The sequence below is a fragment of the Clupea harengus genome, chromosome 6, assembly GCF_900700415.2.
Source record: "Clupea harengus chromosome 6, Ch_v2.0.2, whole genome shotgun sequence".
Classification (NCBI taxonomy): domain Eukaryota; kingdom Metazoa; phylum Chordata; class Actinopteri; order Clupeiformes; family Clupeidae; genus Clupea; species Clupea harengus.
In genome coordinates this window covers 6,727,490-6,738,835 of record NC_045157.1, presented here as the reverse complement: position 1 = coordinate 6,738,835, position 11,346 = coordinate 6,727,490, and the positions used below count along the sequence as shown (strand labels likewise).

Below are 11,346 nucleotides of genomic sequence, written 5' to 3'. Positions count from 1 at the left end.
ACCTGCATCTCTTTTATTTAAAAAAATCTGTATTTAAAAGTAAGTTGACCATACAGTGAATACCAGATAGTAGATTATGAGGTTTTAATTTGATTGACACACAGGGAAGGGGTGGAGTGTCATTCAGATTCATCCATCACCACACGATCCTTGAAGGTACACAGATGTAAAGCATTAGCCAATAAGCACGAGGGGGAGGAGAGAGGGGGTGGGAACTGCATGCAGTGTGTGCACACATTTCCTGTAAAACTACATTTTTACTCAGACATTATCTATGTCATGGGGCTTCATTTCAGTGATAAAATGTACTATTTAAATTTGAACTATGCTTCAATTTTATTTCTGTTCACTTTTACATTTTTATTCCTCTGTCTGTTTTGCATAAAGGTGTATTGTGAATTGTTGTTAGCAAGCTATTTTGGTATTATTATTCCTTAATAACCGAGGGAGGAAGAAGGTAGAGTAACATGCTTAGATGATTTAGGTCATTGGATTGATTCAGAGAGAGAACACATACAGAAAACAAATGGATACAGGGCCTGTACTAATATAATATGTCTTTGTGCTCATGTGTTTAAAATGGTGTATGAAGTTGACTATATTAATTTAATTATAATATATAAGTATTATCATTAACAATAATAACAACAACAACAATAATAATATTAATAATAACATTCATTATTAAATATTAATACAACATTTTATTTCACTTCATCTAATGTCAATTGTCAAATTTGTAACTCTTCCCCTAATTACTAAGTATTAAGTACTAAGTACCTAAGTATTAACCTGGTAAATATATGGTAAATTATAGTATGTTATTGGGTAATGTAGGTGAAATTGGTACCAGCCTCACATGGGAGTACCAGACTATGTAGGTAACTTACCCTGTGAGCAGGAGCCGGGTGAATGTGGGTGCAATTGTGTGTAAATTGTGATACCGTCTTTGCGAGGGCCACCAAGACACACTGGTGCTGTCCTTGCAACAGCAACGATATGTTGGTAGTCTCACCCGATTGGACAGGCATCAACCATTCAACACAAAGGCAGATCAATTAAGTTGAACACCTAGGGGGCGCCACACAAAGTGTGGTGTCCTCCACGTGGTCAAAATAATGATAATCCACAAATCAGTCTCGTTAAATATATCAGTCTCATAAAATATATTATACTATCAATTTGGAACTCCGATTAATAATTAAATTATTAACTACAACCAAAGTTACCTTACTAATAGTATAGTTGAAGGTCATTAGAATTCTGAATAGAAGAGGTTGGCAACGTCCATTCTTGTGCAACATTAAATAAACCAGCGTATATAAATCAAAGTATTTATTCACACAATGATAAGAAAATAACACACAATATGTAATCTAGCTAAATGTAACTAACCAATGAATTGAAGGAATGTGGGGATGTGTGTGTGAGCTGGTGAGCTCGGGGTTGCGCTGTTAGGAGCGCGCCAGAAAGAATGTGTGTGTGTGTTCCTTTGTCTGATCACCGTAGTTCCGCGTGCATGTGTGTGCACGTACGCGAACATACATGTGATGTGAACAAGGACGAGCCTATATGCAGCGCGAAGTTCGAGTATTCTCTTCGCGTGTGTGGCTATGTGAAGGCCAATGTATATGTAATCGTGCGCGATTAAGATGCCATGTTAGGAAAGAGGGAAATGGTTAGTGATGCATGCAAGACCCTATGTGTCTGAGAAGCAATCCTAACGATAACCCAGATGGTGTGGCGAAGCCAACTACCAACTAACAATGAAAATATATAAACAGTTACGTTCATTAACAAAACATATGAAACACGTGAACAATGGCATGTAAACCGTTTTATGCTTAGCCAGGTTGTGAATAGCTAGGATAGCTAAAATGCCCAGTTAATGTCAGAGTTACCAGTCCTTTGGGAAAAGCTTTGTGCTGGCGAGTCCGATGTTGAAACAGCAGAAGTGATGATGCCGTCCGTAGCTGGAGAAAGTTGTCCTTGCTGTGATGTCTGTGTCCCTGCAGTTTAGATCGGAGGATTTGATCGCTCAGAACGTTGCAGTCTGCCTTTTGTTCCCGTTGTGTGGAGTTAGCTAGCAGGTCTGTTGTTAGCTGCTTTCGCTAAACTTACTGCGTCTCACTGAGCAGTTCGTTGACTGAGAGATCTTAGGCGTGTGTCGGCCGTAAGATGTGAGAACAAAGAGAGTAGTTCTTCACCGTGTGACGGTGTGCTCACGCGGTGTTGGAGGTCCAAGAGGCTTGCTCCTCGCGGACGATGCCCGGAGGGAGAGAGAGGGGTCCTAGCCAGGTGGGCGCCGACAGAGAGAGAGTCACATCTGGGGAGATGCGGCTATTATCCACGCTCAGGTGGGCGTGGTTAAGAAAAGCATCAGGTTACATTTTTATGACAGGTAAAACCTGACGTAGTTTCCGGGGGAACCCATAGACAAGTTACTGATTAAAGTCAACCACAATGGACGAATTCCAGTGTACCTACAGTAATTAGGTAATAATTAGGTGAGTACAGAGAAACTACAGTGGATTATTAATTCCGTAAATGTGTTTTAATGGGTGATATTTGAAGGCCTTAATCTATACTTAGATTATAGGACTCTGACTTTCTTTGTACAAAATGTACCACACCTTGTGGCAGTTGAGGTTTTATTTGCATGTGCGTGTGTTTGTGTGTGTGTGTGTGCGTGTGTGTGTTAAACCACAGATACGCATGTACCTGCTGTGTTCTTTTTGATGTTTAGATGTTTCTGTTGCTGACCTGATGAAGCCTTTCTCAACCACCTGAGAGAGAGGACATGTGCTCTCTCACTTTTAGCTCTCTCTTAATATTTATCATAGTCATTTCAGCTTGCTTGGTTGTCAATAAATATTGTGCACATACTATAAAATGAATAATGTTATACTAATCATTGAATAGTGTTGTTTTTAACAATAAATACAAAAAAGGCAGACTTTCTACACAGTCTCTTGTGTGTGTGTGTGTATGTTTTTAATACATTATTTTTCAAAATGGTGAAATTAGTGCATGTTTGTAGTAGCATATGTTGTATTTTCTGTGCACATACAGCACAAAATCTACAACACAGTTTGTTTGTGTTTTTACCAAAGGCACTAATGATTAATATCCATAATGATCATTTCCAGCAGACTGTTATGTACCACTGTAATGTTAAAGTAACACAATACTGATCTATACACACCAACCTGTACATAAAGCACCTCAGGCCTGGAGTAGGTTAGTAGGGGATCAAGAAACCACAGAGGATGGGAACACAGAGGCTCATTTTGTTGATCATTCTCATTCTCTCTCTCTCTCTCTCTCTCTCTCTCTTTCTTTGAGGCCAGCCCATGTCCTCCTGCCCTGCGTCCTGTTCTCATGTTTGTTTCTCAGAGCACTGGTTACTGTGCAACACCTTCAGTGCAACGGCTTGACCACAGAGGCTTCAAAGCCCCAGCGCTTTAGACTAAAAGAGCACGCCAGAGGAGACCAGACTGCAGAAAGACCCTCTTGTTTTTTCTCAGAGTGCTGGTTGCTGTATATCACTCACACGCCATGGCTTGACCACAGAGTATTTTCAGCCCCAGTGGTTTACAGGGGCATTATTTCCCAGAATCAGCCTCGCCTCACTACAGCCCACTGTCCTCAGACCTGTGTGCACAGCAATAGACTAAAAGAGCACAGCTGAGGAGACCAGGGCAATGCAACTTTGACAAACAAAAAAACAAAAGACTGCAGAAAGACTGGCCCCTTAAAAAAACAGACAAGATCTAGAAGTTTCAAGCCACCAACTTTCTCACTATCAACAATGTTATTTATATCATGGTGTCACAGCAGACTGGTTGCAAACACCAGTGGAAACTTCACACAGCTCCAGCCTCACCGAGCACATTTACAGATGATCATGGCCTTCTACTTCTGCTTGTCCACCTTAGTATATAATATATATAAAAAAAAGTATTACTAAATTGTTGTAAAGTTAGTAATACTATGTTGTATGTACTGTATTGTGTTTTAATCTGAATTAGTTTTGTGATTAGGACACGACAACCACCTCACATTAACACTCTCCTATAGTGTTTACAAAGCTTTAGGAAAGCATAACTGCGCATCAGTTTACTAAAGCAAAGGTTTTATCACAGCTTTTTTAATCAAAGGAAGTTTGTGATTTTCTGTACTCAGTAGGATAATCATATTTAAATAATGAGCCTGTGGTTTTGCATACTAGGCTGCAAGCCATTAGTCTTGACAAGCAAAAGTTGGAGCCTTCTGCCTTGGCCTGAATGACTGTATGCTCCTTTATGCTGTCGATCTCCATGACTTTTTTCAGCATGCAATTCATTGTGCTGAGAGTACAGGCTCATTTATCAAATCTACCGTTCAGTTTGAATGCTTCATATTTAACAACATTATTTGACTATCAGTCCTGCATGTGTGACCTTGTAGAAATGCACTGAAGCAGCTTTGTGGGTCAGGAAGCAATAGAGAATGTGCAACAAGCTTATATATTTGTAAACATGAGTGTAGATGAAGGTATTATTAATTATCAAAAAGTAAACACTTTATAGTACAAGTTGTTTAACAGCATCAAAAATGTAAATTAATTCAGACTCCATTTGTAAAATGTTGTAATATTTGTAGCTAAGACTTGTTTCTGTGAGGGAGGGTGTGTGTGTGTGCGCGCACGAGAATATGTCTGGGCTGGTGAACTGTGGATAGTCAACTGACAGATGGTCATTATCTGCTGTCCCATGGAATTGGAAGCAGGTTCATTACATCAATGCTTTCATTTGTCTTGCTCTTACTGTACCTTTTGATTGAGAGTAGATTTTCATTACTTCAGCCCCCACCACTCAACCCCCCCACCACTCAAACCCCATCCCCCAACTGTCTCCCTTTCCATATCACTCTGTGACTTTTCCATTTCAGACTCAATGCTGCCCCCTGTGCCTTTGACTGCCGTCTCAGAACATTTTGTCATTGCCAGAAGAGGGCAGCATGACCCTGTGTTTAAGCACAAGGCCTTTCACAATAAGTGGCAAGATGTACATTACAAGACCATGCTATGAAGACTATGCTGAGGGCCAACAGTATATCATTACTCACATGGTGTGAACTATAGCTGACCAGCCAAAAAGATTAAGTCAATAAAGTAAAATACAACAAATGGGAATGATTACATTTATGGTCATCGATGGTTTTTAATGAAACAGTATTGGCTAATGTTGTGGGTATGATTACTTCTAAAGGCCTTGTTGCTACTGTTTACCAGGACTAGTAGAATGTGTGTGCTATCAAACCAATAACACCAGTGTTTAGTACTGCAGGTTCATACATGCTACCTAATACTACCTGACATGTTTAGCAGTTTTATAGGATTACTGTCTACATCTGTCAAGAACCTTACTTATCATTAGTTTTCACCTCATCCTCTAAAGACCAGTGGCCTGAAACTGATTATTTCACATGTTCAGTACCTCTAGTTTACACTATTCCAAACATCCACAGCAGTATCTGTGAATTGAAAGTGTGTTTATCAGTAACATTGGGATTAAAGTAGGATTGATACAAATAGATAATACCCATAAAGATAATACAGTAGTCACACTTACAGATTGAGTAGAAATGATCCTGCAGGTTGTACGGTGATCCTGAAATTGACCTGCTGACCTCCTCTGCAGCATACGGATCTATGTCATTTTTCCAGGCCTAACCCCAAAATACTGGTTTGGTTTTCCCCCCCCTAGAACATGTGTTGATGTGTCCCCTCAGAGCAAGCATGCCCAGTGTGAGTTTTACATCGGTAGGGTTAAATTCAAACTAAACCCTGGACAGGTACATGGTGAATTAGCCTCTTATCCTGACTGCAGAATCCTTTAAAGTTGCCACTCGCACATGTGGACAAACCAAGGCCCAGTATACAGTTTCAGTACACTGTTAGGTTTTGCTTATGCCTTGGTTATGCATGAGTCCCATGCATACAGCCCATGTTAAACCCCTATAGGTAAGACAAGAGGCTTAGCAGTTTTTTTCTGGATATTTGGAATTTGGCTTTTTCTTGATATTCATTAATAACTTTTTGTATTGAATTTTGAATCTGGGTTCCCTAATCTGCATTTTGTGTTGGACTTATGGTTTGTTTTATCTTTTTGAAGAGTTAATAAACCCCTATGACTATTGAACTGTCACTCTGACTCTGAGCATTTGGCCACACCCACATATAGACGGTGACCCAACGCTTGGTCCGTCACAAACACACAAACAAAAAAAATGTGCCACTTCCGCCTCTTTACCTGATACCATAAATAGCATCACCCAGCATGTCTGTCACTGTGGACACATCACTTAGGACCTGTTAATGCTCAGTGCAATTTTAATGCTGATCAACTAAGGCAAGTGGTTACAGGTAATAAACATACAATGTTTTTTGTCTTTTCAATATTTACAACTCTATAGAAACTAGGGCTGAACGATTAATTGCATTTGCGATTTAATCGTGATATGATAGAACGCGATTTTCTAACCGCAACGTTCGCGATTAAAAAACGTGGTCTAAAAAAAAAAAAAAAAAAAATGTTTTTTTTTTTTTTAAGATGGTAAATTTTGCACACAGTGTTTAAAAAGTGCATGCCTAGTGTTTATACTTAAAATTACTTTTTTTAAATTACTTAAATGCACAGTGGCAAAGCCACCTATTTGTTGTTCTTGTTTCTGTAATGAGCAGTTAAATAAAAATGTAAAATGTGGGAAAGAATATTTTACACTAAATGTATCTAATATTGTGTTGGTCATATTTAAATCATTCATTACGTTTTGTTGGGAAAAAAAGAGGATACAAAAAAAAAATCGCATATTAAATCGCAATCGCAATATTTTGGTAAAAAATCGCAATTAGATTATTTTCCCAAATCGTTCAGCCCTAATAGAAACCCAAGTAGTCCTAGAAGAGGTCGCACTGTGAGAAGCAAAGGGTTGAAAGGAGAGCAGTTTAATTAAATTACTAATCACTGATTTTTTTTTCCAATTCATAGAATGGTCTACATATACCTTGACATGATGATCTTGATATATTCTGTCCTGTTGCAGATCACTACTGTGTTTACAGGTAGGACCAAATCGTATTTAAACATGAATGGCAATAATTATATTAGTTTGTTTCTAAAGTAACTTAAGCTTCTTTTTTCTAAACTTACTTCTTTTCAACCCCCCCTCCCCTCTCTCTGTTTTCTCTTCGGGTGGAGAACGTTACCAACCAGACACCATAGTAACAGCAAAGCTAGGAGATAATATAACTCTGAAATGTGACGAAGATGTAACAACTGACTTCAGCTCCATCTCCTGGTTTCACCTAAAACCACCAAAACATCTCCAATATATTGTAGGAACGTTTAAATATTCAACAAATTTTACAGCATATGGTGGCTTTAGCAAACAACGTTTTAAAGCCAACAGAAGCAACGGAATAGATTATTTGCAGATTTTAAACACAGAAGATTCAGATTCAGGAATATATTACTGTGGTGCTATCTCAGGACTTGTGGTTTGGTTTGGCAACGGGACGTCTTTGGATTTTGAAGGTATGTCCCCCCCCCCCCCCCCCCTTAATATCTATGTTAGTATAATATTAATATAGCGTAATAAAGTGCAATCCTAATGTTTATTATATTGACGCACCGCTATCCGCTATCGTTCTTCGAAAGACAAAGTTTGTTTGGTTACATTTGATTACTCTTGCTAAACCTGACTCCTCATTCTATGCTTGCTATCCTAGATTACTAGCTTGCTAGTTCTCCAGACAACATGTTATTTAACCAGGGAATTCATCTTGTTTACACCAATTAGCTGAATTAACGGAATACGTTTATTTTGTTCCTGTATTACCTTGCCTGACTACACACTCACTCTAGTAGCCTGTATCAATAGTCAGCTTTTCAATAAACTGTCATTTGCTATGGTTGTTCAATGTTTACAGAGCTTTCAACCTTTTTCACCCGATATATTTATTTACTATTTGTGTGTTTGCTTCATTTTCAAGATACGAGATTTTCAAGATTCAAAGGTAAAAAAACATGCTGACACTCCAACCTTTTAAAACATGTAGGTTGTATCATTAATCAATGTCCTGCAAAAATACTGTATATTTGTATTCATGAATAAACCATAGATGAGTGTAGAATTCCAAAGAGAAGGCATTTAGTGCATTCCTGTATCTTATGTGATAGCCTATATCTCAACAAGACAGGCAACACCCTTTTGGAATGTAACAACGTTTGGAAGACAAAGATTTTAGACTTTGTTTTGAACATTACTTCAAAGTAGGAGTTGCACAGAGTGAGAAATGGGGCTGTTTCTTAATATTGTTAACTGTTAGTATTGACTACATTTCCCTTACCGCTTTTTTGGAGATGGGGTGAGGCAGGTTTAGTAGGGAGAAGAGTGTTTTGGATGGCGCTGGAGAAGTAAAGGCTTTCAGTTGCAAACTCGTCTATCTCCGTGGAATTATTCCCTTAACCACGTATCCTAGTAACCCCTCCCGCGGGTCTGAAGTTTTACACTAGCTCTGGCGCGCACTCAGTTTTCAGTTAGAGCGCGTGGTCAACAAGAGGAAGTGCTTTGATGAAACAGACTGTCGTTGTGATAAAAATAGACGTGCAGTAATTGTGAGTTGTAGACGGATTTGTCAAGGATGGCTCAGACATCGAGTTTGTCATATAATAGACTAGGCTACTACACTAACGTGGCTAAACAGATTCATGTTGTTGAAAAATAGATAAGCATACAGGCAAATAGGCCTATGATTAATCTTTAATCGGTTGGGCTTACTAATAATGACCAGGTTTCCCGAATGTACAAAAATGCTATATGTAAACACAATAAGAACACATTGAAAAACACTTTGTTGACAGATTTTTCTATTATGGGCTAATCTACAATTTTGGTATATAACATCAACATATTGTGGGTATCATCCATAGCCTACTTCACCATTGTGTAGGGTAGGCTAAGACCAGGAGTTATATTACGATTTGCTCAATGTGCTGAGATCACCCCATCATCATTGTAAAGTCTTATTGATACAAGACGCTTCCTACTTAGGTTTTTCGGGAAACAAATAAGGCTTACTTGATTTCTAAAATTATAAAGGCCCACTTGTGCAACCCCTAAATATACTGAACTGAGGCCTGACAATATAAATGAGACCATTCCTTGTGGCAAGTCAACAAAAACAAGTAAATAGTGGGTGAAAGTAGGTAGATAGTAGGTAAAACTGTTTAGAAAATGTGTGTCCTGCAACGGCAGTGTACTGTATATTTGCATATATATGTTAGATCTTGGGTAGGCTACATTCTTATTTTGCATGATATGAGATGTGCTGTTATGAGACAATAGTTTGTACTTTGGTCTTTCTAGAAAACTGGATGAACTCTGTGGTTGTTGGTTTGGGAGTGGCATTAGGCGTGTGTGTTGCTGTGATGACCCTTCTTATTGCTTCACATTTAAAGAGATCTGTGTGTGATCACTGCAAAGGTAAGCACTGCATCTTATCTACTGCATTTGTACAGACTGGAAGCCATTTTCATAATTTTACATATTAATGTTTATTGTTGTTTAACAGAGACAACTCCTAATCAACTGCACTGTAACAACCCTGTGCTAGAGGCACCTCAGGTAACACGTAATAGTGTCGTAATGTTTACAGCTGGGCTTCTAATTACCCTCTCAGCAATGCTATCATTTAATATAAGATAAGATAAACTTGTATTAATCCCGTTAGGGAAATTCAGGTGTAAGAGCAGCAAGATTGATGAAGTGAAGGACAACAGGAATAGGAATCAAACATACACATACATATTTCATAGAGATGCTAATCTTTTTGTAAAATTTAAGACAGATTGTTGAATTTGGGCATTTTTCAAACAGTCTTTGAATTACTTAACAACAGCGAAATCAAGAAAGTTCCAGCGTCTACCTTTTGGCAGAATTGCCTTGCACATTTACATGACATGCATTTTCAGCGCTGAACTATATATCACTATCTCCATAATAAAATGTAATGAAATAATACATTTTATTAAAGTAATTAGGATTCAGGAGTTAGCTGGAAATAAACTGAACTTATTCTGAATTGACAGGGAAGTGATGCTGAGATGATGACCTACTCTTCTCTGCATTTTTCTACAAAGAGAAAGAAAAAGAAAAAGAAAAAGGGAGGAAAGAAAAAGGACCTGCAACCAGAGGTTGTTTACGCTGCTGTAAAACATCTAAAATGACATAAGAGTACATTAGTGTTTAATTCATTTAATGTTCAAATATACTAGAAATATACGGTTGTAATTACAACACTGTTTGTCCAGTTTAATGAAACACACATATCTGATAATATGTGTGGATGAAAAAGGAATGGGCTGCATTCTTTTTGTTTGTGTTGTTCTCCCCCATGATTTTATGGTTCGTGTATTATGTTCTGTTAACTCAGTTCTGTTAACTCATTTCTGTCGGCATATTAGAATGGTTTTCATGCTGATGCTTTTTCCCCTCATGAAGTTGGTCATGCAAATTCAACAGTAAATGGCCCAATACAAATGTGATGGACTTCTTTTCTTTTTTTTTTAAGTGTGATGCTTTGTTAAAATGTCTATTTATTTAAAAAATGTACTGTTATTTTGAATATGACAAATACATATGAATTTATATTTGACTGTGGTAAGGTAGTCCTGGGTGTTATTTCATAGAACACACTGACTATGTATGAAGAGAACGAGGATAGTATCAGGAACCACTTTTGTGTGCCTCTGTCCATGGTGCTGAAACAGCTCCAGTTTCCCTTGGGAAGCACCTACACTTGATTGTTCCCCTCATACTTCTTCTAAATGCACACATGTACTGGAGCATGACAGCCTTACTATAAAGAGAGAGCTACTTAGTATTACATTGGTGTTGAACAGCAGTTATTATAGATATTGATGAAAGTCAAATCATGATGATCAAATTTGAATGTATATTGCTGTTACAGCTTCAGGCAACAAGCTTTTAGCATAATTTTCCCAAACCTCAGGCAAAATGGGGTTTCAATTAAATTAAATTAAATTGTATTTATATAGCGCCATAGCAATACAATTGTCTCTAGGCGCTTTACAGAGCCCAGAGCCTGAACCCCTTAGTGCAAGCACGATGGCAACAGGGGCAAGAAAAAACTCCCTGTGGTTTTAAATTTGTATTCCTCTGTCTGTTTTGCAGACATATATTATGAATTGTTATTAGTAAGCTATTTCAGGTATTATTATTATTTAAAAACTGAGGGAGGAACCAGGTTGAGTAAAATGCTAAGATGATTAAGGTCAT

General features: G+C 38.0%; 1 long non-coding RNA gene across 1 annotated transcript; it reads left to right on the top strand.

The window, feature by feature from the left end:
• The first annotated feature begins 8,985 nt into the window (after window positions 1–8,985).
• Window positions 8,986–10,188, top strand: LOC116220758. The gene is made up of 3 exons (XR_004163839.2): window positions 8,986–9,531; window positions 9,620–9,672; window positions 10,137–10,188. It is a non-coding gene; the product is annotated as an uncharacterized LOC116220758 (long non-coding RNA).
• Window positions 10,189–11,346: the final 1,158 nt, after the last annotated feature.